A 7,108-nucleotide genomic window follows, 5' to 3' on the forward strand; every position below is an offset into this window, starting at 1 on the left:
GCAGCGAATCAAATATCTCGCAGGTGGTACTGCACCATCCTAATAAATCTCACAGTCGGAGGTTCTAATGTTCTACAACTATTGTCAGTTGGGCAAGCCGGAATGAGTTCATTGATCCTCGTCAACTTAAGGATGCAATCGGGACAACACTTTCATAACTGTATGTTCCCATCCATCGTGCAATACCTCATCTTAGATCGCTTAGATGCACTAAATAATAATTATAACAAATAAAAGTGAGAATATACTTGCTTCAGGAGTCCTTCGCTTGTGTCAGCTGGCGCTTCGAGACGCTTTGTGAGTATGCAGCGCCTTCAATGTCGGCCCAAGTTGCCGATTGCACCATCTTGGTGATGCGCCCCCATTGTGACAACGCAAGCTGGGGTGTTTCGTTAACGGACAACGAATAATCAGCCGTCGAGCAATCCCAAACGTCATTAAGACTTGTCATTTTCGTGCTGTTTACCTTTGACCTTTGTTTTCACTGTGGTCATCATACACTCGACGTCATCCCCTCTTCTTCATGTCTCTGCCACGCTGTCGTCGTCATTGCGTCGTCGTCATACATTCCTCGTCATGTATTTGTCATATCGTCTTCGTGATGTCATCGCCACAATTACATCGTCGCCACTGTGACTTCTACATTGAGTTCTCCTCATGCCGCCGTCTTAAGCCATTGTCGTCACACGGTCATTGATACCATTGTTGCAATGCTATCTTCATACTGTTGATTCAACATTGTCGTCACTTCAGTTACGTCATCCCATTGTTGACAACACCTTCGACGTTCTCCACGTCATTCCTTATGTCTCATTTCATCGTAATCACGCTGTTCTCAATGAATCGCAATTATGCTACCGTTGTGCTGCCGTTGTAATTGCGTCGTCGTCAGAATGAAACTATCAAACAACTGTTGTCATACCATCATCGCTATACCATGGTCGTCATTCCAGCTCGTCCATAGGGTAGTCGACATACCGTCCTCGTCACGCCTCAATGTCTTAACTTCGGTACCTCCATATAATTTAAGAATAAACTACTCATTGTCGCCATGCTGTTGTCGTTACACTGCATTTGTCGTTTCAATCATATCATTCCTTCTTCGCTATGCCTCCGTCTCTCCGATGGCGTTAAACAGCCGTGGTCATGCTGTGCCACGCTCACAGCCAAATAGGCAAGCGAGTTTCATATAAATGTGGGATAATATCGTAGTGAGAGGCATATAGACGAAACAAATACAGTCCAAGAATTTGCACTACATGGGCTAAATGAATGGGACTGCGTCAATGTGGTCTGTTGATGGATTGCTCGGATGCTATTCGAATTATCGTCGACAGTACTCATTAGATGAGTTCTGCAATGTGTTTTTTTTTACTACGGCTCATTACGTAATCACGTATTAATCATCCAACTGTTTTAAACATTTTATCAAGAGCTAAAGGGCAAATTGTAATATTGGGAATCATCGTGCTAAATTTCCGATCCAGCTTCCTGTACTTCAATGTGCACTACATAAAACTTTTTACCAAGGCTGAGGAAAGCTCGCGAAAGCCCGCAAAAAGTGTCGCGTGTTTTTGTATTTTAAGATGTTTCTCTTTCAGGATTGGAAAAAAAATATGTAGAATGTATAGGAGCCGCAGAAAGCCGGCTTAGGAAATTTTTATGACAACCTACAATTTTCTGATTGCTATTATTGCTTTGATTACAATTACTTATTCTAAGTAAATAAAAAGTAATTATTTCATTGCGCGTACACAAGCAGAGACTAGTTTGCTCGCAGCGACAATAAGCAAAACAGCCTTAGTTTTATGAATTAACACGGCAACCTGGGCGAGTTGGTGATTGAACATGCTCCTATAGGTGGGAAGCGCTACACGGATGAAGGACGAGAGGAAGTACACAATACGAGTGCAGACTAACCACTGGCTTATTTGTTCAAGCAACGGACTATAATATACAGAAAATGTAAACATATGTAAAGTGACGTTTACAAGGGTGTTAGTCTACAATGCCATTCAAAAAATCTGTTTATCAGTTTTCTCCATCAAAAAAGCTTTGTAGCTTTCTACAACGTATTGTGGCAGAAACTATGCTAGACGATCTGCAATATTGTACAACGTGTGAAACAGAATGTATCATGATCGATACAGTAATCCATAGCTTTCTGACATGAGCACGCTATCTCAATACCATCCCGCGCTATACGAAAAACATTAGGGGCACACCCTTATTGCATAAGACTGTCCTTATGTAATTGCTGAGAAAATTAAAGAAATATTTATGCGGTAGGCCTGTTGTCCAGCGACCGCTAACTGGATAAACGTGATATCACGGTGAAATCAGAGAGCACACTACCACGTGCTTGATATCTGATGACTCACACCAATCGCTCGCCCATGTGGTGCGAGGGTAACGTGATTCGGATGGCGTCACGCTAAGACTGACCTCTGTTTTCGGCGCCAACCAATCAGGCGCACCTGTATTTCCTTTTCCCATACCATCGCTTCCTCCTCCGCTTTTATCCTTTTTTCGTCCTTACGCATTTTACCCTTTCAATTTCTGCCCCTCTTGAGTTCGTCGTACTGCAATGGCTTCCTGCTGAACACCCAAAAGGTTCCAAGTAGACAAAGAAAGCTATCGCTCGAAATGATCAGCAAACTCTAGCAATTGAGCAGCAGGTAATTTACACTTCAGAAGGAGGTGGCCAGAGGATCACGATCCAACAGCGACGATCCCTAGATAACGGCAACAACGACGTCACCTAAAGGATGCACACATGGAAACGAAGCTTCTAGCTGTTAACTGGTGCCACAGAATCAAAACTGTCATGGGCTGCGCAAAATACATACAAAAAGAAGATGCAGGGTTTTAGTTGTGCTATACACGCAAAGACCAAATGGTAACATTGTGGACCATCTGGACAAGGTTGATACGTTCTTTTCACAGACACTATGATTCCATATTCACGCCACTCTGAAATGTTCACAAATGCAGGCGAACAAAAGCAAAAAAAGAATTTTAGTGATTCTATAGGCAAAGCTGCGAATGGCATTTTTGTGTCTGCTTTGCGCGTTCAAAAAGCTTCTATATCTAACACAACTCCTCATCAGTTTGAAAACGACAATTAGTAATTCTTTATTGTTCCGATAAGTATTTTAGTTTTGAATCTATGATACGAGAACGGGTGCAAAATATGTGCACATTCTGAGCGGGCAAGTAAACTGTCTTTTTTACACTTCCTTTTTCAATAAATTTGGAAAAATTGGCGAATAATTGACCAGCCCATAAAATAGAAAAAAACAAATACTTACCCGTCAATACTTGCAATTTTTACGCCGAGAACGCTAAGGCAATGAACTGAACATCTTGTTGACTTCTAAGAAGGAGGTATTATGTGATAACTGAGAAAAATAATATTCAGAATACCAGTAACTCTCGCTGGACACACTCGCGTAAGAATTGAACGTGGATGTTCCCATATCCAAACTAATTGCATGTAGACGAGCTTTCAAACACGTATACTTTTCAGTCTGTTGCGAAATAAATTATGAGCATTTCTAAACGCAGACCAATTTCGTTCACAAATTGCAGACGGCGAAGATACCTTCAGTGGTTTAGGAGCAGTAGGTGTCAGTGGTTGATTAGTGCGAAAATCTTTCCACCAGGCTTTCCACCACCCAAGACTGTGTGGTACATTGATGAGCGTTAGTCAGTTGAATGTGCTTCGATTGGAAACGTTTTCAAGTATTTCCCCAGGAGGGGTTAGCAAAAGAAACCTGTAAGGGTGAAGCAGTGACCCTTCGAATTGAAATGAAGAAGCGCAGGAACGTGGGTACCGGAGAAGAGGAGATTGAAGTTAGAGTAAAGGTAGATAAGACGGACGCCAGTTCCACAGCAATGCTTTACGTCTATTGGGTCTTTAACTAGGAAGACTATTCTATAGACAACGTCATAGATCTTGATTCGTCAGTTCAGTGTGAAGAAATCTTAAGTAACTGTCACCCGCGATGTTAATGGACGGTAAATGTGCTTATGACAGTGTAACTCATGCAGCCAATATGGACGCTTTGGACGACGTCGGCGTAGGTGGTCTTGTTATTCTGTGTATGTTTCGCTACTTGAAAGACCGGTTATTCTTTGTACAGAGGATGGTCTGTCATCTAAACACAACGCCTCATGTGGCTTGCCACAAGGTAGAGTCTTCAGCCCCACTCTGTTTAACCTCGTTCTCATTGAACCGGTTCATGCCTTTGCACAATCCGGTCATGTGTCGATCTATGCAGCCGATGTAAGCATTTCCACATAAAAGAGTGACACGTCCCCAGGTTATCGCTATACTCCAATATGCTGCCACACTAATATCAAATCACCTTGGAGCACGAGGTCTGCAGGTGTCCTCAGAGACATGATCTAAGGTCACCTTCCCATTCAAAGCAATGAGGCCGTTTGTTATCAGAATCAATGAACAGCCAAACTCCTAGGAGAAGATGCTCAGCTTTCTAGTAGTTACAAAAGGTCGACATCTGTCCTTGAGCCCGACATGTCTCCTATCGAAAAAAGAAGCTGGCCATGATAACCATCGCCTCAAATATTTTAGGGAAACTTATTTAGAGAAAGTCTCTCTGTGAGCGATACTCCAAATCTATAACTTACTGCTCCCGGGTTGCTACGCTATAGCTTACCCTGGTGAGGCTGGTAATACTGACATTCACGCCCTACTGTCTGTGCAAGCTCAAGCTCTACGAATATGTCTTGGCCTATAAAGGTGTGCATTCACGGCGGCAACAATACCGATAGTGCATGATCACCCAATCAATACGTGCATTCAAGTCGACGCTTTGAGGATAACCATCAGCCGAATGCCATTGCATTACCATGACTCCCTTCCTGCCGCTTGACCTCGTTCAGGTTTTAGCAGGATGATCGCCGGCGACCATTTAACTTCAGTGATGAACGCAACGCCTGCAGCATAGCTATCTCTACAGCTCTGGTGCCTGGATCCACTCCAAGACCTCCTTGTATTTCCCGTTACCAAAAAGAAAAGTGAGATGTCATCTTTCGCCCTCAAACAAACCGCGCTTTTACTACAGCATAAGAAACACAGAACAGGTATCCACTTTTGTACGGATGGTTCTGTCTCCTCCCAAACTCCAGCTGGAGCAGTGATAATTGCCAGGAAATCTGTCACCCTCCAATTCAAAGCCACATTAAATCGTCGACGCCTGCAGAACTCGCAACTAACCGCGCTCCTCTAGAGTTTATTGGTCACAAATAATCACAGTCATGTTCAATCTTTGTTGACTCGAAGACACATTTCCAGTGTCGGATGTCGCCTTTCAGCCACGGACCTAACGTGCATTTAGTCGTGGTCATCCGATTACCTCCCCATTCCGCAATCGACAAGCGACACGTCTAACAATGGATGCCAGCTCACGGCGGAATTTCAAGAAGTTCCTGTGCAGATGACACCGCCCGATCGGCACACGACGGTGCCCATAATATATATTTACGACTGTCGACAGCAGATACAGGCACAAGGCTTCACTCCCTCACACGCTATATTACGCAGACTCTGTGGAACACCAGTTATTTCAGCAATGCAAGTGTCCAAAGATTGCATTTACGTCCGCCACCCCGTCCTTCACCAGGCTTACTACGAGCGGAAGCAACACTTCTGTGCCGTATGTGGCTCGGCGTAGCCTTCAGGAAGGCCACTTCGTTCATTAAAGCCTATTCGCAAGCAGGCCGAAAGCGCTGCTTGCGACAACTGTTGATGTAGGATGATGATCAATCACCTCCTGTCTGATAGTACCCACTAGACTGCGGGAAAAAACGTGCTCGAGAACAACACTCCCAAACAAACTGGACTGTCGCCCCTGCTCAGACGAGAAAGCTATAGGAAACTGGTCCAGGAGGGTTCCGGCACTGAAAGCGTTAACGGCTCAAGTTTTTAGGTGTTGTCAATTCTTAAGAAGACTTTGAAAGTTCTGGGGCGTAGAATTCGGCTATGGTGTGAACTTTTCTCACTTAACTTTTTTGTTTGCTTCTTCTTTTACATTTTATTCCCTTTACCCTTTTACCCAGCACAGGGTAGCCATCCGTTGATAACACTGCCTTTTGCTCCCTATTGTCTCTCTCTAATAAAAATATTTCTGTGAAAGAAATAGGTCTGGAACATTTTTTCTCACTTCGCGTAACATTATGGCGGTGCAGCTACATTACAAATGAGACCCAAATGAAAAACTCCTCACCTATTTACAGAGAGAGAGAGAAAAAATATAGATGAAAGGCTGAGGCAGGACGAGCACTGAGCTCGGTTGTTGTCCCTACACAGGGCGATAGGAAAACTGATAGGAAATATTGCGAGAAGGGGATAAAGTCCACCGTGGATATCACCGACGTAGTATCAGTTATCTGCTGTATCACTCACGGTCACTCAGTTTGCATCACCGGTGGTCACTGAATACAGTAGTTTCCAAAATCGCAGTATCGCTTTTCTAGTATTTTGTAGCTGCAGTATGCAGGGCCATGATCCCACGATCTTGTTCAAGGTGAACAGTGACTAATGTGATCGATGAGATGCCTAATCGCATCCCCAAATCGTCGGCATCTGCAAGAACCACGAGTTGCTTAGTCAATCTCTCGAACTTTAAACCATTAACACTCATGCAACGAACCCTAATTGCACGGGGATGGTGCTCTTACCGTCGGCTAGTAATGTCACGGGTGGCGATCCTGTGTTGGGTGCTGGGACGATGAAGACGACGCCGATGATGCGGCTATCTGGTGTTCGCGTGCTAGCTCTACCATTGCTGCAGCGTTGTGCGTGTGGCCTTGTAAATATATCCTTGTATATATATTCTCCCCGCAACGATATATACATATATATATTGTTACGTGTGGAAAGACACAGACGAAAGAGGCTATTTACACGCTATTTACAGTGGAGCCCGGCAGCCAGGCTGACACTCGCTCGTGCCAAGGGCACCGACCAACTTCTTCGTCGTTCTCGCGGCGGCTCGTCTCTTGAGCATCGCTCGATGATATGCCGTACAAAAATGACTGTTGATTAACCATTGATATATTATTGTGGAATTGTTGAAACAAC

The sequence above is a fragment of the Dermacentor andersoni genome, chromosome 10 (assembly GCF_023375885.2).
Source record: "Dermacentor andersoni chromosome 10, qqDerAnde1_hic_scaffold, whole genome shotgun sequence".
NCBI classification, from domain to species: domain Eukaryota; kingdom Metazoa; phylum Arthropoda; class Arachnida; order Ixodida; family Ixodidae; genus Dermacentor; species Dermacentor andersoni.